We start from the raw sequence: 25,361 nt of genomic DNA, 5'->3' as shown, positions 1-25,361 counted from the left end.
TGGTTTCACACTCACAGAGATCTATCTGTCTCTGAGTGCTGGAATTAAAGGAGTGGCCCATCACACCTGGCTTCAAGTAGAGCCTTCTTATCACTATTCCAGGAGTGTAGTTTTTCTTATTAACATCTAGAATTAAGTAAGCTCTTGAACAAGATAAGCCCCATGTCCAGTATCATGATTGTGAGATTCTTGTGCCAGTTGCAACTCTTCACACTTCATTTGACTGAATTTCTAACTCTTTAATTATTTTTATCCTTCTCTATCCATATTTCTACTGTCTTTACTTCATATACAACTGGATTTTATTTCCATTTCTTTCTGAATGTTGTGTATGTCTTTAGAACAATATCTTTCTACTTAAACTAGATATGTTTGAGGGAAATCTCCAATTTAAGAGAGTTCAAATCTCTTGCAAATCACCATCTCTTTCACCATTTCATTCATTTTTTTGATTTCCCATATGATTGTATAACTGTGCCAAGATTTCAAGTACTCCTGATACTATTTCTAAAGATGCCCAAACTTGTTGAGATCCCATGGGAGACATTCTATTCTCACAGCGTGTGTAAATCACATGGACAGCCTGTCTCCAAGAAGACATTACTTTGTTGTATGACACAGTTCACCAGACCTTCAGATTGGAGATTATTAGCAAGTAGCAGGTTAGCCACTAAAATTGTCTCTTGGTTCAGCAAGCATTTACTATACATAGAAAATGTTGTTCTTTATAATACTTTATATTAACCTGATGTCAGGTAGTTATGGACTATTTCCTGTGTATTAGTGATTTCTTACATGTTTATCTGTGTATCACAAGCATGCATGGTGGCCTCTGAGTCCAGAATAGGTTGTCAAATCCCTGGCAACTTATTACCTGTCATGTGTGTGCTGGGAATCAAACACAAGTAACCTTCAGGAGCAGCGAGTAATTTTAAATTTTGAATCCATCTTTGACTCTCTTGAGTCTTATTTTGAATCCATCTCTTCAGCTCTAGTCATTGATTGATTTATTTATTTTTTATTTTCTTATTTTTTTAAGTCATTGATTTTTTTAAAAGAACTTATTTTAAACCTAGGCCATTGCCAAGATAATAAGTTGCCCTCCACAAACTGATAGCAAGTTCCCATTGCTGAAGACAATACCTATACATGAAGAGGTTGAGCTGGTGGCTACATAGAATCTGCTCACCACCATGTTCTAGTGTCTTTGACATGGAAGCATACTCTGTAGGCTACCAAAAGAGAAACAACCTAACCACCAAATCTTTGATCTACAAGGATATACATATACATGCTGGTAAAATATACTAGGGCAATGGTGGCACAAACTCTGTGAGAATAACCAACTGATGTCTGATTTGACTTAAAGCCCACTCTGTGAGAGAGCACCCATACCAGACATTGCTTGTGACCAAGAAACAGACTAGATAGCTCAGAGAACTAAGAAAGAACCAAATGTTATTTCTCTAAAAAAAAAGTAACAATAAAATGACTAAAATGACACCTAATGATATTTTACTATACTCCTAAATCAGTGCCTTATTCAGTCATCATCAGAGAAGCAGATGGAAACAGATGCAGAGACCCCCCAGTCAGACATTTTACACACACACACACACACACACACACACACACACACACACACACACACATATTGGAACACACAGCTTTAAATGAGATGTCTCCATCAACTTTCCCCACCTCAGAATTCAGGGAACCCCACAAGAGAGGAATCAGAAGGAACAGGGGTAACAGAAGGTATGGAGAACACCAAGAAAACAAGGCCCTCTAAAACAACTGAGAAAATCTTGTATGAACTCACAGTCTGAAGCAAGAAAGCACAGTGTAGATGTAACCAACCATCTTATTAAATAAGAAACACAGAACCAAAGCAAAGTAGAAAGCCAAGAGGTCAGAGCTAAGAGCTAAAACCTTACCCTTCCTCCGGCGGTGGTCCTACCTCTCCAAACCAGAGCTACTTCCTGTGTTAAAGTCTTTATATAGAGTTTCTGTTCTGCCTTCTCATTGGTTGTAAACCCAACCACATGACCTCCTCGTCACGGCCTGTCTGTATAGACCTCCAGGTTTTCTATGATTGGTATTGAGATTAAAGGCATGTGTATCCAGTACTGGCTGTATCCCTGAACACACAGAGACTTACCTAGCTCTGCCTACCAAGTGCTGGGATTACAAGCATACGCCACCACTGCCCTGCTTTCCCATGGCTTGCTAATAGCTCTGACCCCCGGGCAACTTTATTTATTAACTAACAAATAACATTTTAATACAAATAAAATGTCACCATAGCACAGGGCCTACATGCACCAGGTCTTCTGTATATACACTATAGCTTTCGTTTCATACTTTATGGAATTCATGAATGTGAAAATGAATGGGTCTCTGATTCTTGTGCCTTCTCTTTTATTTTTCTGTTGGCTTGGACTATCCAACTTCAGTATGATTTTTTTCATCTTATTATATTTTATTTTGTTATGTTTTTTGGTATCTCCTAGAAGCCTGTTCTTTTCTAAAGAGAGACAGAATGGGAATGGATCTAGGTGAGAGAGAAGGCAGGAAGTAACTGGAACACGTAGAGGGAGGAGAAATTGTATTCAGATTATATTGCATGAGAAAAGAATCAGTGTATAAGAAAAGGGAAAACTCAATACATTTTAAAAAGAATATAAAGAAAATGTGGTTATGAATTTGAGTAGGAGCAAGGTAAGTAAACATTGGATGAGTTTGAGGGAGGAGAAGAAAAGAGATGTTTCATTTTTTTGCTTTTTGGCTGTTTTTGGGGGACCTGCCACCCAGCTCCCAAATAAATCACACACAGAGGCTTATTATTACTTATAAATGTCTAGCCTTAGCTTAGCTTGTTTCTTGCCAGCTTCCCTTAACTTAGCCTATCTACTTTTTGCCTCTGGACTTTTCCCATTCTCTTACTTCTGTAAATCTTACTCTTACTCTGTGGCTTGCTGTGTCATCATCCAGCTGGCTGCTGGAGTCCTCCTCCTTCTCTGGCTACTTCTTTTTTCTCCTTCCCAGATTTCTCCTTCTATATAGTCTCTCTGCCTGCTAGCCCTGCCTATACTATCTCCTGCCTTGACATTGGCTGTTCAGTTCTTTATCAGATCATCAGATATTTTATCTAGTCAAAGTAACACAGCTTCACAGAGTTAAACAAATGCACCATAAACAAAAGTAGCACACCTTAAAATAATATTCCCCAACAGGGATAAAACCTATAAAGATAAATAAGAATAATAAAATAATTTATTTTAAATCTTCTCATTCCCTTCTCAGGGATCTATGTTGTCTATGAAAGTTTGTACATAGACAGTTGATGTTTGTGAGTTTTACCTTTCAGACATACCAGATATCTATCAGAATTTTACAATTTAGAGCTAATACATTGTACTTTAAAGGTGTTCTGACCACTGAAGAGCTGTAGTTTCTAAAAGATGAGCAACAATCAAGCAAGGGAGAACAAAGCCTTCCCCTTAAAGCATATCAAAATGGGTACTTTCAAGGGGGTGGTGGGACTAGAGACAATGTCTCTGCATTTCTGGATTTCCTGGAGATGACTGTGTAGATCAAGCTGGCCTCTAGCTACTGAGATCTTCTTGACTCTGCCTTCAGACTGCTAGGGTTAAAGTTGCACATCACTATGCCCTGCTACTGGTTTTGAGACTGTACAATCTCTAGTTTAATGTTCTATTTCTGTCCTACTGTAACCATGTAAACATGGTTGAATAAGCATGAAATGAGTGCCTTTTTGATGAGAGTGTGGATTGGTTTTGAACAGAAGTTTAGAGTCACTGACATACAGAGTTTGCTCCTATAAACACTTTCTCAAGCAACACTAATGTTTGTTTAGATTACTCTAGACAGTGCATGTCTGATTCTAGTCCATCCTTACCACAACTTCCTGTCTCAAATAAATACCACACAAGTATAAAATATTCTGAAAAAACAAGACTCAATATGGTTATTCCACAATAGCTCTGCGGTTGTGCTGTGGATCTAACAGAATGACCTCCCAACTGGAAACAAAGTATTTCAGGGGGAGAAACTGATCAGTGAACATGGGCTCTCATTCTCATCTTAGCCTCAAACCTCACAAGAAAACAAAAGCAGTTTTGGTCAGTCAAACATAAAACCCTCCATGAAGCCTGTGGGTTTTTTTTTTAATTGATTGCTTTCCAATAAGTCTGATTCATTGTGTGTTGAGATGAGGAAACTACAACCTCAATTAGCCCAGCTCACCCCTTCAACCCAACAGGCAATTAAAGAAAGACAACAAGCACTTTGGTATACAGTTTGTTGTAAAGGGCAAGACTTTGAATTTTCTCTTAACTCACCAGACAGATATTGGAAGTTTTAAAAAAAATAAGAAAAGGTAAAGAATAAAGGAGAGATGCAAATATGCATTCAAAATAATAATCTCAATGTATGTTTTAATGGGAAAGTTTCCATATACTAACAGAAAATGATAACAAATTCATATATAACTTGTCATAAGTAGAAGTTATATATAAATGTGCCACAAAATAAGAATATAAATATAAAACTGAAATTGTCAATTAAACATCATCAAATTACCAAACCAGGGATTAGTAAGCATTTAGGAACAAAACAAAAAATTAAGCTTATAAATATGAAAAATATATCTGAGTGAACATGCATTATGTAATATTTCTCCAATTTGGAAATGCTGAAACAAAGGACAGATGATGATAATTACAAGCTGAGAAGAAAGAAAATTAGAAAAAAATGAACTCAGTAGTATGGAAACCCTACAGACAATCAATGCAGAACATGAAATGAACTTAAACCCAGAACGGGTTTACACATGCAGAAGGTCTGATTTGTATCCCTGACTTTGATGCTGTTTTTGTTCTGCCCACTGCCCTCAGCAGTGTTCACCTCTACTGCCTTGCATGCTCAGGCTGTGGTGAGAAAAACCCATAGCCTGGGTGACTTGAGAGCAAACACTTATTTCTCCAGGTTCTGGAGGTTTTTGAAGTCTAAGATCAAGTTACCCGCAGACATAGTGCCCGGCGAGCTATCCAGGTTTCTTATGCCTTCTCAGAAACAGGCATGGGAGGGATTACGATGTTTTCTTATTGGGGTATGACCTTCTCATGAGGGCTCTAGCCTCATGACCAGATTATCTTGACAAAAGCCCCACTTTCTAGTATTTGAGTACTGTGAAAGAGGATTTTATTTGTATTTATCAGGGAGATGTGAACAAAAACGTTTTCTTCCAAAATAAGGCATCAAGGATACATTTAAGAAACAATTCTAGGCAAGTTCAACTTGGTGAAACAGTGAGTCTGTGGGGGTGCTTTACAGAGGCATTATTTACAGAGAATGGCTGAGGGGTTTCTTGCAGAGCATGGATGAGGCAATATTCTATTTTTTATTTTTATTTTTTACATATGTCACATCCTAACCTCGGTTTCCCTTTTCTCCACTTCTCCAAGCTCCTTTACCTCCCTCTGCCCAGATCCACTCCTCTTCTGTTTTTCTCAAAAAAAAAGAAAGAAAAACAGGATTCTCAGGGATAGCAACTGAAGATGGCATAACAAATTACAGTAAGGCTAGGCACAAACATATCAAGGCTGATTGAGGTGACCCAGCAGGAGGAAAAGGGTCCCAAGAGCAGACAAAAACACCAGAGATAAGCTCCCCCCTTTCACTGTTAGGGGCACCACAAGAACACCAAGCTATAAAACAATAATGTATATGCAAAGGACCTAGCTCAGACCCATATAGGGTCTGTGATTGGTGATTGTCACATCAATCTCTGTCAACCCCTATGAATTCTGCTCAGATGACTCTGGGTTGGTGTCCCCAACTTCTCTAGTTCCTAGAATCTTTCCGGGTGAGGTGTTCTTTATAGGAAAAATGGTTGAAAAATGGGTGCTTCACCAGAAATCCCACTAGAGTACTTGGCAGCTGCATCATTGGAATGAGTGCCCAGTCAACTGTCAACCTTCTCCATATTCTATTGTCTCTCTCATGACCACTTTCATATAGTAGGATACATGAAAATGGGGTGGAGAAAGGGAGAGGCTGGAAGTTCATGGTATATTCCTTGCTAATAGGTCTGGTCTTTGGTGGTGTTGTGTGTGTTAACTCAACTGTTGTGATTTCAAGATTCCAATAAGCATGGCATGTCTGAAGGAAAGGGTTCCACAATAAAATGCTTTAGCATAGTTTTTGGGAGAATATAATTTCATATCATAACATTGTATAATATCAAGTTCTATGAGGAAAACTATTAAAAACCTGTATATCTAATGTTAATGCTATGTAGTTAGTATGTGTTTAAAAGTAAGTCTTGTTTGTTTAGGTACTGATGAGGTTAAAGCATAAATTCTCTTATAATCTATGGAACACAGAAAAGGGAACTAATAGATGGATAAATAGATGCCTACTAGAAAGACATGATTTGGAAGGGTTTTTTTCTAAGTAAGACAAAAGCTGTGTTTAGCCCCACAGCTTTCCATTTCCTTAACAGCTAAAACAAAGACAGAAGAGGAGAGATTGAGGCTGTTACAGAGCAAAGATCAAAGGATGCATTGAAGGAGGCTGTGAGAAAGGAGAGCTTATACAAAAGAACTGAAGGACATTCTAAGTCTAGAAATGGTATAGATGGATTGAAGATGCCCATGAGGCAGTAGTGCTGGTGTTTAATGAATTCTGCAGAGGTTTTATGGCCAATAAGAGTGTGAATTACCATGCCAAACAACTGACCAAAACAAAGTGAAACTAATTCAGGAGGTTTTTAGCAGATACTCTTTCATGAACATATTTGGTTGCTGGATGTGAAGAGATAGTACCCAATCCTGACAAGGGAAGCAGTTCTGGCACAGGATAATATGAATGAAACCTTCTCAGGGTCTTAAAATCAGTCAGTCATACAAACAGAATGCATAGAGGGTGAAGTGAAAAGAGCCTCATTTATTTACATAGAAAATAGAACGTTACTCACTCAGACCTGGTGGATAGGGGGTAGAGTAACTGAAATGTAATCTTTGTGGAATTCCAGTGTTATCCTTTATGATATACAGAGTTTTGAAGGGAAATGATGATGATAACTCTTGATAAGATCATTTTACTGTCAGTGAATTACACTTAGAAAATAGATATGTAATAGTTGCATTCCTCATCACTGTAAGAAAATATCCAACTAAAAGTAAATTAAAGAAAGTAGAGATTATTTTGGCTCTCAGAGAAAGGTTCCAGCAGGGAAGTCATGGTGACAGGAGGGTATGAGGTAGAAGTTGATCACATTCCTCCATAATCAGGTAGTAGAAAGAGATAAATTGTTCAGCTCAGTGACCATGTTTTATTTTCCAAGGATCCATGAATGGTGCTACCCAAGGACACTATCCCATGAATGGTGCTGCCCACATTACAGGTGGGTCTTCCCACCTTTGTTAAGCTAATCAAGATAAGCCCTCCCAAGCATGTTAGAGACTAGTTTACTTTACACAATCCCTCCCAAGCATGCTAGAGACTAACTTACCTTAGACAACCCCTCCCAAGCATGGTGGAGACCAGCCAACTTTAGATAATCTACTTTATAAATGTCAGATCCCTTGGGATTAGAGTAATGTATCTTTCTAGCACTCAAAAGGAATTCTAGGAAGCAAAACAAAGTCCTCTGCATGAGTAGTAAATAATCTTGATGATTGAGCCGTCTCTGCATTTTATTTTATATAAATATAAATATATTTTTTACTGAGATTAAATATATTTTAAATAAAACATAATGAGTGTAAGAGCCTGCACTTACTTACTGAGCCAAGATCACCTGGATATAGCCTCAAGGAATGAAATCAGGCCAGGTTGGAGAGACCACAGTAAAGCTGAGGCTGTGACAATTTTTTGAGAGAAACCAGACTTTTTATACCTTTATCAGAAACAGAATATAATGGCAATTGCCAGGATCAATACAATTGTGGCTGCCAGGACACAGTGAAGTTTGCAAATCATACAGGGTACAGAAGATTACTGTCTAAGACCAATTGTCCTGTGAAGCCTTAGTGTTTCCTTGACCACTAAGGGAACATACAGAGAAACACCAAGTGAATGCTTCACTGCCTGGGGGAATGCATCAGTCCCTCAGGATCTGGAAGTCACATTGTGCCCAAAATCCACGGACTCTAACCTGAAAAACCTATGATGGATGCCTCTCAAGGTAGCTAGGGCAAGCCAACTACATGATTCCCTGAAAATGATGGTATAGGTAGACTATAGAAAATACATGTTCTGCTGGGTGGTGGTGGCACACACCTTTAATCCCAGCACTTGGGAGGTAGAGCCAGGTGGACCTCTGTGAGTTCAGGGCCAGCCTGGTCTACAGAGCGAGATCTAGGACAGGCACCAAAACTAAACAGAGAAACCCTGTCTCAAACAAACAACAAACAAACAAACAAACAAACAAAGCTAGTCAGCTGATGGATGCACTGGGTGGGTGAGTCTTTGGAAAGTATCCAGTAAAGGACCAGAGAGAAACAAGTTGTGAAATCAGCAAACATGATCTATTGAGTAAGTATCTTTATTATAGCTACATTATGCACCAGAATGTTATAATCAGTAAAGCCTTCTGTTGGTCAGCAGTAGGAGACCATTTTATGATTTCTGAGGCTGTAGTGAGGAAGGTGTGAATTACAAATCACAGTTGCTTAGAAACACCAGGCAAAGCCCATACACTCTAGTGAAGATAAATACAATAATTCAATAATAATGACTGGAGATGGCTATGGCGTATTTCATTCCTGTGTAGTTTTTTACAAGACATAATTTGACTATACTTTTGGAATCACACTGTTCAACTTATTTCAATGTTTAGCATTTCTTACATTTCTAGTGCAATGTAAGAAATGTTCTTTGATTACTTTGCAGATTGACAGTTACTGCTCAGTATGTATTAACTGTAATTAAATCAATAAAATGTTTCATGACAGACATAACATTGCACATTATCTCATTAAAAGACACTCATAAAGACCATGACCTCTCTTGTGGTCTTTACTGGCAGCTTTCAAGACCTATTCTTCTTTATTTACTTTTACTAAACCTCTGGGCTCACTCAAAAGAAACCCAGAGTCAAGGTATCAAGTCTTTGGGACTGGTGGGACACAGGAAGGAATCAACTGTTAGTCCTACTTTCGAACCACAGTGAAACCTAGAGTTTCCCAAATGACCTCCAAGTGCCTTCCATCACACTTCTTGTTGTTTTAGTATAAATGTGATCCCATGGGCATCATGGCAGATGCTAGTAATTCTAGCACTGATAAGGCTGAGGCAGGAGAATTTTGAGTTTAGGCTGTCATGGGCTACAAAGCAAGACACTATCAAAACAAGCAAACAAAAGACAAGAGGACTAATATAGAAAATACTTCCAAGAAAAGAATCTGACATATGATGTATATGCTTAGAAAAAAATAGGATCTCCCAACCATGTGTTTTAACCTTTCTATTTTTGTTCCTTGATTTGATTTGAAGTCAGATTTGTGGCTACTCTAGACCTGATAGCTTCAATTGCACTCTGAGATCTGGATTTCTCTCTGCTGACATGACTCAAGCTCAGGTTTAACTGAGTATGCTCTTGCCCCTTGCTTTCTCAAAGTGGTAATGCTTTTCATTCCTTCTATTGTGAGTCCTTTATACACACAGCTGGAATGATCTCATTCCCAGATCACTGTCTCCCAGTCTTTCTTGGCACTGTCTTCTAGCACCCATGATTCCGCCCTCCCCAGTCCTCTCTCAGATTGAGGTAATTTGGCAACCCCGGTGTCTCATCCTCTGCCTTAGACTTACTCTTTCAATACACTGAGTGTGTCTCTCTCCAGTGCTTGCTTGTTCTACTTTTGAGTGAGAATCAGTTATACGACCAGTTGCTTGTGGATGGGGATCATCTCCATGTTCTTATGCATATGGTGCAGGCACTGAACCACTGAGCTATATTCTTGGTTTTCTTGTATGTTAATGCTTTAGATAGGCAGTCTAGTTATGCTACCCAGACTGGCCTTGTGGTTGTGATACTCTGTCTGTAGCCTAGCTAGTGGCTGGAAATACAGACATGGGCTATTGTACACAGTTCACTCAGGAAGGTTTTAATCAGAGATATTATTATCTCTTAAGCAATGTTTGTTATGCATGTTCTTTTAGTCTCACATTAACAGGTCAAATATGATTATCAATAACTGCCCATCCTTTGCTAATTGTTATATAAATTTTGATACCAGAAATACATGGTCATTAAAATGAAATGTGTTCCAGTCTTTAAGAATTAGCAGGCCATTAAGTTGCAGTAATTATGTATCCACAGAATTAAATTGAACCAAGGTTATTTATAGGTGAATGATAATAGACTTGGAATCAACATAACAATCCACACACTAAGAAGAGCTGTTCATGCTTGAAAGAAGTAAAAATTATGTTTGAGGACATAAGAGGATACAAAGATTTATTTGGCTGTTGTTTCCAGGCAGATTTGAAGCCACTCAAAATGCTCAGGCATGGAAACACTTTTCCTACTTAACTATTCTTCCAACTAAGGAAAAAGAAGTGGTTCTTGAGAGACTGAGAAGCTAAGTAGAAATCTTAAGTTACATCAGAGAATAAAAAATATTCTTTCATTACTCTCTGGAGATAAAATAAAACTTGGAGTTGCACTCCTGGTATTTTAAATAGGATTAGCGATAAATGGTTAAGGCTTTCTATTAGAGCCTAAAATAATCCACACAAGAAGTGAAAGTAGTGGAAATATACCACTGCCATTATTATGTATAATATATGTATATCAACATCTATTAATGTGAATATACATTAATAGAAAACACTCCTAATCTGGTTCTTGACAGAAAAAAGAATCAGAATTATCATGTGTCTATAAAGGCAGGAAGAAGCCAGATCTAGTTTTTTTTTTTAAATCTACAGATTACTACAAACCATAAGCAGAAGCTTGAAGTTTTACATAGCAGGAGAAAGTATGCATGAACAACTAGTAAAGTAGGATCAGTTCTAAAGTCTTTTCTCAAAGCAACTGAAGTACCCCAAAAGCCACAAAGCTAAGCTGAGTCAACACAGAAGAATAACTTGTTTGAAGTGCATTGAAGGTGAACAACAGTGCCTGCCCATCACCTGACTAGCACTGATTCTGTATGGAGAGGAACGGGCTTCTCCAAACAGTCCTCTGAGGAGAGGAAGAAAACCCAGCAATGTGTCTAACAACATAGGAAGGTGGAGACATGTGCATTTATTTCTATAGCCTCAGGTTCTATATCAGTTTGAAACTGACTTGTTCACAACACTGAGAAATTAGCTGCAATTGATAAATAGAAGAATTAATTATCATTCTCTCATGGCAAGGGGAAATGTAGAAACACAGGTCAACCAGTCAGCCTCAGTCATGAACCAAGAATCTTTACAAATACTTTGGGAAACTGAACAGCTGATTTTGAAGACTTTGAATAAGAGATGCCTGTTATTATAGGGCTATGGAGAAGGAAAAAAATATCCAAGTTTGTAAAGATTCTGTGTTAAATCAGTCAAAATTTAGATGCCTACTAATTTTCTGAAAAATTAAAAAAGATACAAGAAGCAAAAGATTACTAATTTTAAAAGGAAAGTGGAGAATATAATATGGCATGTGTGGCAAGTTTATATTGAAGTTCAGAATACAATATTCCAAGAGATAGTTGAGTTATTCTAGCATGTTAATGCACATGCAATTGAGGTTTCATAGGAAAAAGACAAATAAAGGAGAAAAGCTAAATATAAATCTGAATCTTCCAGTTTTCTAACATTAATAGAGGGCCTTAATGCAGATATTCAGAAAGATAAGCAAATGCATCTGGCCTACAGACAGAACATTTTCATGTAATAGTACAAGTGCAAAAGCAGAAAGAAAATAAAAACCTTGAGAGTACACAGAAAAGAAAAAAAAAACCCACACAAACAAGGAACTACCAGTGGATATGTATATTTCAACAGTGACAGAAGCCAGAAATAATACAGAATCATTAAATAAAATGAAATAAGATAATAAATAAGTGGACATTATAAAAATCATTCTGTTCATTTAAATGCAGTTTTCTATATGTAGAATTTTACAAAGAAGTCATCAGATAAAGTAAAAAACTGAATCTTTTTATGTTATTTGAAGGTAATTACATAAAATCTACTCTCATAGAAAACCAGATGATGTAATGGAATGATTCTAAAACATTTTAATAAAAATTAATATAAATATTTCACAAAATATTAATTGTGGAAAGTTTCCAAAATCTCATGGTATAAGACACTTGACCCCAATACTTGGAGAAGTGAGATTTAAAAATAAATATTCTCAAATACGCATATAACTATAAATTCCTTTATAAAAATTTGAAAAGTGAAACACTGATATAAAGAATAAATCAACATCATTAGAAAAATTTTCTTTCAAAGACAGAAACACAGCTTGTCCTCACATTAACTCATGCAATTTAGACTGTTGCTTTAAGGAAACATGATCATTTCAGCAGGTTTTTGCAGAGCTAGTGAGTAAACTAAACTTTCTTATGATACACTCTCAGCAGAGTTGAACTTGAGGAAAATATGCCTCTTTCAAGCAAATTCAAGAACAAAATCACCCTATCAGAGTGAAACAAAAGAACCCAACACACCCGACTGAAGTCACAGAGACTCTGGCCCATTGTAAAGTGCACATAGGTAAGAAGCAATGAATGTGAAGTGTGAATGCCCCTCAGCACCAGGTCTACTCTGGAAGCAGAGAAAAGGGGAAGAATGCCAGAAATGAAAGTTATGGATGGTGAAGCTGCTTCAAAAACAAAACAATAAAAAATTAGCAAGGTGGTTTACAATAAGATCTCTTCAGAAGAAATTTATTTGATATGAGCAAAACAATAGCTATGCAAAGCATATTTACAAATTGGTTCATTTATTTTTGTGCACTTGAGAAATGTGTAGAAAATAGAGCAGCTACACCGAAAAGAGAAAAATGAGAAAAAGAATATAGAACAGAGCTGAGCGGTGGTGGTGTACACCTTTAATCCCAGCACTCAGGAGGCAGAGCCAGGTGGATCTCTGTGAGTTTGAGGCCAGCCTGGTCTACAAAGTGAGATCCAGGGCAAGCACCAAAACTACACAAAGAAACCCTGTCTTGAAAACAAACAAACAAACAAACAAAAAAAAAAAGAAGAACAGGTCGATGAATGGAGGGGTGAATCACTTACAGAATGGAAAATTGAATTTTAAAATCAGGCCAATAGCCCTCAGGTGAACTTTATGTAACTTAGAATCTCAGATAGAGATAAGATTTCATAGTTATTGAAGACTGAGACATTTATACATAATATCAAAGGGCAACATGTAGATAACATACCAAAGCTAAACAGTGTGTTGGTCCCTGACAATCAGTTGTGAAGATCACTGTAAGTGTAGCATATCCATGCCCTTGACACAATGAGTGATAAATTCAAAATACCAGGAATAATGTCACTCTCAAGGGATGCACCATTCTGTTAATATGGGATGTTTTCGTGCAGTGAAGGAAGGATTCTCTTTATAGGAACCTGGATGAATTAGCTATCGATATAGGACAAATATTCACCAAAACTAATCCAAGAAAAATTATATATTAAAATATCCTACATCAGAAAATTTAAAATCCTCAAGTGTGTTTTTATAGATCAATGTATAAGATAGAATCATCATAAAAGTGAGATCAATCAATAAATAATGATGCTGTGCCCACACACTTAAGGGGTGGGTGTGCACACAGTTTGGTCAGCAGATTGCAGAAAGGAATGTGGGAGAAGAGTGCTTTTGTAATTTTACAAAGACAGAGGAACATCAGTGTGCACTTGTGCAGGGATGGGGCCCAGTAGGTTCTGTATCTCATTACTTTTCCTTCATTCATTTCTATCTTCCTCTCTCCACAACAGCAGAGATATTCTTGTAATGCCCTTCTCAGAAAGCCCTAAACTTTTAATTAGGCATGATCTGGCTGGCTTATTTCACCAGTGGAGGAAACCACTTTCAGGGATCCAAAAATACTTACCACACACATCTGAATTCCTTATGCCAAATTCCTGCGAAACATTAGATCCAAATTTTGTCCCCTTTTAATTCAAACTGCTTGTGAATGCGAGAGCTTTTGACCTCTGAGAGCAGTGGGTGAGACAGGCATTGATTCAGGGTAAGGGTTTTTATTTTTATTATTTTTATTATTTCATTGATTAACTGCTTGATTGAGTTTTGAGACAGGGTCTAATTAGCCCAAATTATTCTCAAGCTAGCTGTGTGGCTGTTATGCCCAGACCATGACTCCAAAGAGAGCACTGAAGACCGAGGATGTCCAGAATGCAACAGCAAGGTTTATTCTGTAGATACAAGCCTAGGCAGGGAACTCTTTCCTACACCCAATACAGTGAGGCAGAGAGGAGTTGCTCTTTCTTTTTAAAGGTAAAAACCACAAGCCCTTCAGGGCAGTTGCGGGGGTTGGGGGTTTGGCACGGTTGCAACTCAGATTGGTTTATTTTTATTTTTGAAGGTCTCTGTTCTCTTTTAATTGGTGAGGGTATGTAACTTTTGACTTTACTGGTTAGGGGTTATAATTATCATTTTGGGGGAGTCCAGGACAAGTCCTGGGCTTTGTTCTTGAGCTACCATAGGGGCAGGCTGGCCTAGCATGTTCACATTGACCCATGCACGCAGCTCTAAGTTGGTGAGGGGTCCTAGACAGTAAACAACGGGTTGAACCTTGAACAGTCAGGGTACGTGCAGAAAGGGAGCTACTGCAAGGACTATGTCTTTTGTTCATGGCCTTCCCAGAAACTGCTTGCTTAAGCCTCGGGAAACTGAGGCCTAATCTTGAGAGAAGACTGAGCAGCCTGTTATGGCATCTGCTTGGTCATTTCATAGCCAAGGGTGAACTAGATAGAGCTTTGATTCTCTTGACTCCACATCCTGGGTGCCTGGATGATAGGTGTGCAACACCACAATTGGACTGAGAGTTTGTATGTTGGGCGAGAAACATGTACATGGCCCCTGCCATGTAAGGTGTGAGGGACTAAAACCCCTGCTTCATTTCCTGGTAGGGAGAGGGACAGCCCAAGAAGAAATAACATCTTCCACAGAGAAAGTCAGCATGGACTGGTTCTGCTAGGGCATGAATTTGTGTTTTTCACAGCAGATCTGAATAGTTGCTGATGTCAGAGCCCTGAATCCAAAGGTAAGGAGAGTGAATTTGTGCTTGGGGACTGTTTCTCATCACCTGTTAGGAGAGCTAGTCCTCTACAGTCTTCAGTGGAGGCTGTCAGTTCCTTTAGCTCCTGTCACTTCTGTTGCCATGGTAACAACTCAGATCTCCCACTGTTAAGTTCACCTGGGAAAAGGTAACACTTTAAACTTTTCTGACACAACTTGGAGCTCTGGTTGTACCGTCATAGTAGGAAGTCTGGTAAACCAGTAGGAATCATGTTGTAGGGCAATTAAAAACACCAATGCTTAACTGAAATTTTCTCATATAAGATTCTGCCTTCAGGGTTGTGTGTTGACAGTTTTCCAGTATGTGAAATTTGGGCATCATTGCAGTTCACTAACATGGTCTGACTCAATAAGCACTTTGTGTGACTATGGAAAAGTGATATACTGAATTGTTCAATTCATATCCAAAGAACTGACCTGAACACTCACCCAAGGAACTTGTGAGGCAATGGTCCCTGGGAATGTATGCATCCACACAGGCAAACTGAGTTTAGTTGGCAGTAAGGGCACCGTCAGCAGCAAGCATGAGTTCCTAGTGAAAGTAAAATCTGCAGTGACTTTTCCCACCATGACTACACTAAGATTCTGAGGGTGCTGGAAAGGGAAGTTGTAAGAGATGATCAAAACCCCCTTTGACTTTCAGAGTAGCTGTGGACAGGGTGGTTGAAGTAAAAACTGGAAAGGTAGGTAGAACTCATTTAATCATATTTTATATCAGCACTCAAGTAATTTAATAATAATAACAACAACAACAATGACAATCATAATAATCGAGCCACTTAGGATGGCTCATACACATAATCTAACACTTGAGGACTGTCTGGTCTACATGGTAAAGCCCTGTCTCAAACAACAGCAGCAGTAAAGCTGAGTGTGATAATTTTATAAGTTAACTTGTGAAAAGGTACTGAGAAATTGTCTAGAGCAGATTATGCTGTGGACCCGTCAATGGGGATAATCTTGATTATTAGTTGATCTACCTGACTCTCTACAATGGGCCCTGAACTAAGAGTGAAGAAAAACAACCAAGAACAACAAGCAGGCAGCATGGGTGCCTGTGTTTCCAGTGCCCTTGATTGTGTGTGTGTTGACACTGACTCCTGAGTTTCTACTGGGCCTTACCTGAAGTGACAGACGAGAACCTGGAACCCCTTTTACCTCTAAAGTTGGTCTTGTCCAGTGTTTCATCACAACAGAAATGAAACTAGAACAACGAATTGTGTTCTTTGCATAGGATCTATTATCAGAGCTAGATATGAATATCAATAACTATTGCTGATGTTGACACAAGCTACCTATCCTAATATGATTCTTGTTCACAATCCTACATGTGCATATTATACACATTGCACAAGTATACATTACAGATATGCACGCATGCATTACATATTACCAGCTATGCGTCCTGTGCTCCATCTTTAACTGATTTCTCCTCTAAGCAGTGTGTTGACCCATGAAGTCATACACTGTCTTAAGCACTGCTTTCATGGGTATTTAGCCCATTATTTCTTAGATTTAGCTTGTGTATTCTGATATTTGTCCCATTTTTTTCATCAGTGATCTCTACTTCCCATCGCCTTTTCCTAGTTCATGTCTGGATGGGATTACTCTGTGTGAACTTCTTTATCTGATAGTCATGTATCTACTTCTGATCAGTATCTCACAAGGTCACCTAGGCATTTTACTAAAACTCAAATAGGATTATACTATGTGCCTGTTTAATATTCCATGCTCCTTCATCTCTATTTTTATCAACTTCTAAGCTCCAAAGTCTACGACTTAAATGACACCATACCTAGGAAGACTAAGATGTGTAAACCAAATGAAAAATCTGGGTAAATTTGTAGTGAGGCTAGAGCTTCCTACCTCAGAATGTTGAGCTATGACCCACTTCCCTGTTCCTGACCTCAAATGTGAGGTGTCTCTCTGATTTCTAAGAACCTACACAGCTGATTTTGAAAAATCTCATTGTCATAACAAAGACAGAGTGTCCTGGGATGACCTTAGGCTATGAGAGTGGGACATTTGTCCTTTACATCATGAGAGAATGTCATTGCTGTGTAATTGTTTTTCTCTCTCTGAGACTCAGGGGGGCTTTTGTGAGACTCACAAAATGCAAAAGACTTGTGAGGAGCCTGCCTGCGGTTTTACAAATGTTACCACTATAGGAAGGAAGACTCTTGAGTGGAGTTGTCTGCATGCTGAACAGGAGAGTGCAGTTGAGTGAAATGAGGATGTGACTGCTCCAAGGTGTGGTTGAGAATGTTTTTATTGTAGATATGAGGGAGAGTACAGCCAGAGGCATCTGGAAGAGTCTAGAGCAGGGAGAGAAAGTAATAGACTGAATGTGGTCATGAGAGGAGAGGGAGACTGGGAGAGTGAGATAGGAAAAGAAGAGCAAGGGAGCAAAGAGAGGGGACCAGGAGCCAAGAACAGAGGCCAAGAGAGTGAGAAGAACCAAGAGAACAAAGAGAATGTGTGGCTGAAATGGGAGTTTTTTTGTAGGAACCAGAAGCTGGAGGAAGGGAAGCGAAGTTCAGGGCTGGAGAGGTTTAGAGTAGGGACAGAGGACAGGGGTGGGAAATGCTGAGAGGAGCCAGGACTCTGTAACAGGTACTTGTGATGCTCAGAGATCCTGGCTGCTGGTGTGCATCTTGGTAGATTGATTGGGCACCACAGTTAGCCATTTGTCTTGAATTTCTTTGGGACCTGATAGTAGTAATGCATATTCCATGAGTTGCAACCATACTGGAGTGGCCTTTCCCTAATGCTGCTATCCAGGTCACCAAGGTCCTGCCATATTCTCAGTAAGTACATTGGCTCATCCAGCTTGGCTTGGATTAGATGGTGTCCTAGGCCTGCCATTATCTCTTCCTTCTGGGAATAACAGAATAAATTCCCTAGGAAAATATTCACAGAGCCATTACTTTAAAGAAAGGGCATGAAATAACAGCATAGTTCTGTAAGAACGGCTCTGAATCTATATGCACCAGATTTTCAAAAGCAATGAAAAAATAAAATGTTTCCCACAGAAAATTTGCAAAGAATTGAATTGAATTGTTAATAAATTAAAAATTGATTAGTAATCACAACTTTTTGAGGCTCTGGAAAATGTGATTTTTTCCTGTGAACTATCTTTTCTTCATTTGCCCTTCTGGAAAATTATTTTGTGTTTAAGTACAAGAGATTGAAATTTTCATTCTAGAGACATGTGTTCTCAATCATCTGAATATTATGTGGTAGTTCAAGTTGCTAGAAATATCACTAGGAATTCTTTCATTTTAAATAAGATTTGAATTGTATTGAGTCACAGAAACACTTTTAAAAAATTAGATCAACATAGCATGGTAGAGGGAAGAAGTTCAGAGGAGAGCATCCACTAGCCCTCACAACAGGGAAGCTCACTATTTCAATATGTCCATCAGGAGCTCAGTTCTCTGCTTCTCTAAGGAAGGGTTCAATCTCTGTTGAAAGACTTTCATGTCAGTACAACTTCTTCTCAGGACAATAGCCTTCCTGATTAATCCGAATCATCAGGTTTGTGACCCTGCTAGGAATTTTTAGATATCTTCACTTTTGTCAAATAACATAAAACACAAGAGCAATAATGTCCCATTGTTTTGGTGGGTCCAGGTGGCCATCCAAAGGAGGAAATGTCGAAGGCATTTATCAACAGGACAGGTGTCATAGAAGCCATTCAGAATTCTGTCTGTAGAAGGGCCGGGAGGAGCTCCCACTGCTGCTCTGCTCACCAGTACCTGAGGAGACACATGAACCCAAGGGTAGGCTTGGAAAAGTGAGTCCTTGGCCTTATGCATCTGCACATCCTTTACATCTTAGATGGTGTGTTGTTCTGAATGAAAGAAATAGATTCATCAATAAGAGAAGAATACTCTTGTTTTCAGTGGAGAAAAGAAACTAGCTAGCAAACATACATATATTACTAAGTATTTGAAATAAACACCTACGTGGGGACTTACTTGTTTAAAAGCATGAGGGAGCATTGGAATAAAATTTATTAAATCAAAACAAATAGCAAATGACTTGCAAAACAAATGGTTTTGTTGGCTGGAAAAACACATTACATTTTGGTGTTATTTATTGTACTGAAGAAAAGAATATGTAAACGATTACCTAGAAATATATGTGGATTACTGAAGATTTCTTACATGCACAAAAGATGGTCAAAATCAACATAAATTTTACTTCATTTTCATATAGCTGGCAGTTTGTGTTAAAGGAGATTGATGTTTTGTTATTATTCCAACTACAGTATATGTTTTTCATACACCTGTTATTAAGCGATACCAGCAGTATAGACACTAAACACATGAACAACTATAATTTGCTATTTCATGTCATTATTTTTAATGAGATAAGTGAAAAGACTTTGCATGACACATAACAGCTGCTAAACAGTAAATGAAACCAAGTGGGTAACTGTCACCTTTACTTACTAACATGAACTGTGCAAAATCTTAGCCTTCAAGTAATATTCTCTGATCAGAAATATGGGATACAATTATTTTTACCCTTTATCAATACCAATTCACTATTGCTTATTGGTGTGAAAGGAGGGAGGTGAGGAAAAGGAGAGAGAAAAAGAGAGAGAGAGAGAGAGAGAGAGAGAGTGAGAGAAAGAGAAACAGAGAGAGAAACAGAGAGAAAGAGAGAGAGAAAGAGAGAGAGAGAGAGAGAGAGAGAGAGAGAGGGGAGAGAGAGAGAGAGAGAGAGAGAGAGAGAGAGAGAGAGAGAGAGAGAGAGAGAGAGAGAGAGAGAAGAAAATGTTGGTTCAGGATATAAGCGAATCCTATATCATGTATGTGCATAGGAACTCAAACACCTACTGAAAAAATCAGGACCTGTGCCTTTTCCTCTGAACCAGTGGTGTACATTTATTTATAGTATTAGGTTATAGTTTGATCTATGAGCAAACAACATTAGTGATCATTTACATGTTTGCTACCCCCATAGTTATCTAAATGCTTGTAGGATAAGTGGTATCTTCCCCTGGAGTGTGAGTTCTGACTAAAGCCTCTTAGACTCCTTCTGGCCATGAAGGTATTCCTACTGAACAACCTTCTCGCATCACATGTTAGTACTAGCTGTCTTTCTGTTGGTGCAATTAATTTTGAATTTGGGGACTTTCTTGAGGAATCTAATGTTATATCTTTGAAATTTTAAATATTTCCTGGATGTTAAATACTCTGACATGTTTTCATATTGAGGAATTTTTATCTATGAGTATTTCCATTTGCTGGGATTATTTTGTGCTTTTTATCTTCAATAATACTTCTTATGAAAATAAATGTAGGACAAAATTAACAGAATTTGAAAGTGAAAGTAAATATTGGCACTACTTAGATGTCATGAGGGAACCTTTAGTGTTGGATGGATACACTCATAGCAAAGTGTAAGGTTTTATGTGCATGGAATAAAACACATAATCTTGTACTCTACATAAAATAATCATGAATATAAATGATTATAGGCTCCAGTGGTTACCATTCCAACTATGTCCACACGAGGTTTGCTGGTTCACTGGTGGGTAACTAAGCAGAAACAAAAAGACTTGGAAGTGGGTTGGGAACACACCCTCTGTAGCCATTTCCAGCTCAAATGATAGACATTAAAGGGGTAGAGATGATAATGAAATGGCTTGATGGTTGGGTTTTTAATAACATGAGAGTTTATGATGTTACCATGTGACCATCCAGAGCTACTCTGTCAATAAAATAGTCATTCTATTTATTCTATATAATTAAAACTAAACTAAGGTATTGGAAACATTTTTAAAAATTTAAGGTGGCTTTTGGTAATCTTAAGTTATTTTCTAAAGCCTATTTTCCATGCCATCTCATTTCCATCATTTCTCCCGAACAGTTCCTTAGGACCTCAGGACTTCTTTGATGTTAATGTGTCTTTATGAGCAATTGTTTTGTTAATTCCGTCTCTGGTTTTAGTTTTAGAGTTCTTATTATAACAGATGGATGATGATTTCTTGAATTCCTTTGGCTTGTACTTGTTATAACTTCGTGAATTTCTGACTTGACTTATTTTCTCTATTTTTGAAAAATCTATGTATGTCCTCAACTGCTCCCTGCCCCCCTTTGCTTTCTGTTAGGACAACCCAATGCCTGGAGAAGACCTTTGCCATCAGACTGTAGTCCTTTAATAGTTTCTTGCACATTTCACCTCCTCATTTGTTAACTATTTGTGATCATCTGACTTATTTTACAGTGCACTGTCTTATTCTTTATAAATATTCTGTTTAAAGATTCATTTTGGTTTCTTTTTTCACTTAACATACTCGGTATATTTTTTTAAGTATTAGTTTACTTATTAAGAAATGACTTCCATTCTCTTTACGAAATTCTAAGTTCTACCATTTATTTTCTTCACATTTTACAATTCGTATTTTAATGTTCATTTCTGAAAACTGCAGAGACTGGTTCATCTGTGGCTAGGTTTCTACCATCTTTTCTCTTGTCATTCAACTTATTATTGTGTCTGGGAGTTTCTAATTGAAAAGAAAGTAGGATTTGTAAATATGGAAGACTGTGTCTGAGGAGATGGCTCAGTGGATAAAATGCTTGCCATGCCTCATGAGGGCCTGAGTTCAAATCCCTAGAACCCATAGAAAGGCAGTGCATGATGGGAGTCAGAGACAGGAGAATCCCCTGAAGCTTTGGGCCAGTGAGCCTGATGTCCAAAAATAATGACTATATAATTTAGTCAATTCTTACTGCACTGAATGGTTGAACTCTCCCAATAAGTATTCACCTTGAACCAGCATAAAAGTTAAACTTTTATGTTTACATATACACATTTGTGTTTCTATATAAACTTATAAATCATAACTGTATGCATCTCTACATTTGACATTAAATTATTTTTCTGACCTATACCTGATCTTCTAAATGAGTTATTTCTAGCCCCAATACATTACAATAAATGAAAAAAAATTTATTTCACTCACCTAGTTACCTCAGAAAACTGGGACAATTGACTTAATAGCCTTTTTCCATGGTTTGCTACTGTGTCTAGTGAATTAGACTATTGAGTTCAAACTATGAACCTTGAAAAGAGCAGATGATGACTAGAAATTCCTCATTGCCCATAACCATGTAGGGTTTGATGTTCCAGCACATCAAAAGCTAGAAGTATAATCTTAATGAAAAATATTCATTCTACATGGAAATGTATCTCATTAAAATTAGAGCACACTTAAATATTTAAGAGGTGTTTATGAAAATTTACATACATGTTCAAAGCAAATTTTAACAGTATTAAAGCAAATAAGATTATTTTGCCATTGCTTATCTTGTTCTGTTTTCCCATAAAAAATTCCACTCTGCCAGATATTCAGTTGTTAATTAGGATATCACAGCAATGTGGCTTGTGGCCAGACATTAGGTAACTTTTTCATTTAATTGTAAACATTCATTACATTGTATAGAGTAAATAAAATTGTACCATGTTGGAAAATAAGTGCCATTAATTAAAATAATCATTCTGTGTTAATTGGAAAATCTCTTTCTAGGCTATGAAGTAAGGGATTTGCCTACATAATTTTAGTTTGACCTCACAATTACCCTGATCTATGAGGAACTATTTCCTCAGAGTTGCCACTACAGAAGCAAGGAGATTAACTAATTTGCTCAAAATTAATAGCGTTTTGTTTTGTTTTTACTCACTGAGTGGGTTTTCAGGACAGGGTCTCAAGTAGGAGAGGCTGGCCTTGAACTCTGGAATCTCCTTATGTGCTTTTGATTAAACAGGTGTGCCACCTTGCTGGTTGCTTATTATTAACAGCAGTCAGACTTACAAATTAAATAAAAAGATCAGTCTTAGCCTCTCCCATAACTTGAGTATACCTTAGACAACTTCTGGCTGTGGCTGCAGGCTTTCCAAACAGATGAAAAGCAGAAAATATCACACTTTCTTTATGAAACTTGTAGGTGTGATTCTGTTCTTTGCTTTTGTGACATGCATGTTCATGTTTTTTTTCAGGAAGTTTCACACTTAGAGCTGCCTTCCTCAAGGCACAGCATCCTCCTGTGTGGACCAGGCTGTGAAATTGAATCAGACAGAAGATGATGCTTCTGAAAGTCTCAGTGAGAAGTGAGCAGTTGATGGCTACATGCTGTAATTTGTGTTTTGAAGGTAAATGTTGTGTAAAAGAATTCGATTGGGATATGAACTTGTATTTTCCTTTTTCTCTACGTTATAGACAAACATTTGCTCTACAAGGTACAGATGTAGAGCAGTGTGTGTGTGTGTGTGTGTGTGTGTGTGTATGAGTGTATTCAAAACTCTCAAATACACTGTGTAAGTCTATTGGTTCACATTAACAACACCTCTACTTCCATTCAACCATCTAACTCTAAACACACACACACACACACACACACACACACACACACACACCACTCACATACATCAAATAGCTAGCGGATAATAATATATAATTTTTTCCTCTGTAAGATGTTATTTTGGATGCTGAAAACATTGGTAGAATTAATGTCTGTGCTTTATGAGGGGGGTAGTAGCTGTATTCTTCATATCAACAACACCTTCCCTACCACAACTAAATATGTCTCACAGGAGTTAGTTTTGCCTTTATATACTCACACATTTATTCACTATGACAGGAACCTAATAGGAAAATCTTAAAGAGGTGGTGACTTTACTTTTAGTTCAGCATTTGGGGAATGTAAATTTGAGGCATGGTTCTGTGTTTGAGAGACTACATTATGTGATGCATTGTAGCAGAGCTATGTGGCAGGATAAGCTACTCATCTCATGTCAACCAGAAAGATAAGAGAGAGAGAGAGAGAGAGAAGATATACACCTGCAGGACAAATCCCCAGTGACCCACTTCCTCCAACTAGACACTTCTAAAGTTGCAACCCCAGCTACCTGTCCTAATCATGAGCCTATTAGATATCCTTCATATTTAAACTCAGTAAGCTTCTTAGTAAACCTCAAGACATAATAATGAAGAGTAAAGAAAACTGCTACAATTTTTGTAAGCTCAAAATGAAAATTCACTTTGTGTCCAATTAAAGAGATCCAAGGCTATGACTAGAGTCCATGGTAACTTGGAAAACAAAAATTGCATCTAATCAATACAGTATGTTTATTATTATTAATTAAATTATTCTGTGTTCATTTAAATAATAAGATGCCAAATTTTTCATTTCCATTTAAATTATTGTTTTAAGGAATTCTCATTGTCAAATGTTTCACTGACTACATCTGAGTGAAATAATTCAAATTTGATTTAAATCTAATAGTGAAAATTAATATTACCAGTTCTCCTAAAATATTAAATAAATAAAAAATTTATTATGTCCTGTATTCTATTTCACAGTTGTCATGGTTTTATGAATCACACATGCTAATGATTATGACAACAGAACTCTGAGGGACAGCTTCTAATACTGATATTTGTAATTGGAGCAATGTAAGTTTACTTGTCCCAGTGGGAAAATATTCAATGTGGAGATGCAATATTATTTTTTATTTTCCTCAGATCTACACCTACTACTTGCCTTTCTGATCATTCCATGCCAAATATTTCTTCCAAACTCTCATTTCTTGTCCCAAATGTGTACTTCATTTTGAAGGATAGTATGTGTTTTCAGACTGTTTCCAGAGAAGACTGAAAAGTTGCAAAAGGTTCTATACAGGTATAATGAACCATCCTCTGAGCTTAAGAACCTCTGTTGTCACCAGAACAGCTGTGACTACTTCAAGATACCCCTGTGGTTGACTGCGGAAGTTCCCTTATAGGGCAACAGTTGGCCAAGGTCATTGGGCCCTCCCCCTGATATTCTTCCTTCTGCACCTCCTGGTCATTTGTCATTCTGCCCTGATTGCATGTGCCTCATGATCTTGGGAGGTGCTACACTATAAAGACTGGAAGAGTTACTGGGGGGTGGGGGGAGTCTTCATCTATGCAGCTATGGGGAAGTCATCTTCTATGCTGGGGGTAAGACTTTTTATTGTTATTGCTGCTTTGGTGTCCATGTTATTGAAAGTTATCCCTTGTCTATGAT

The 25,361-nt window shown here is 37.7% G+C and overlaps 1 protein-coding gene across 1 annotated transcript in view; it reads left to right on the top strand.

Annotated features, from left to right (window-relative positions):
- Positions 1–25,361, top strand: part of LOC143266973 (STAM-binding protein-like) — a 203,351-nt gene that overhangs the window by 3,690 nt on the left and 174,300 nt on the right. Inside the window, exons 2-5 of the mRNA XM_076543070.1 lie at positions 12,606–12,738; positions 15,129–15,262; positions 23,311–23,463; positions 24,674–24,766. The gene's annotated coding sequence lies outside the window, so the exon portion shown is untranslated. The remainder of the gene's footprint in view (positions 1–12,605; positions 12,739–15,128; positions 15,263–23,310; positions 23,464–24,673; positions 24,767–25,361) is intronic.

This window comes from Peromyscus maniculatus, chromosome 1 (genome assembly GCF_049852395.1).
Source record: "Peromyscus maniculatus bairdii isolate BWxNUB_F1_BW_parent chromosome 1, HU_Pman_BW_mat_3.1, whole genome shotgun sequence".
Taxonomy (NCBI): domain Eukaryota; kingdom Metazoa; phylum Chordata; class Mammalia; order Rodentia; family Cricetidae; genus Peromyscus; species Peromyscus maniculatus.
Note: the sequence above shows the minus strand (reverse complement) of the source record. Positions and strands in the feature narration are given on the sequence as shown.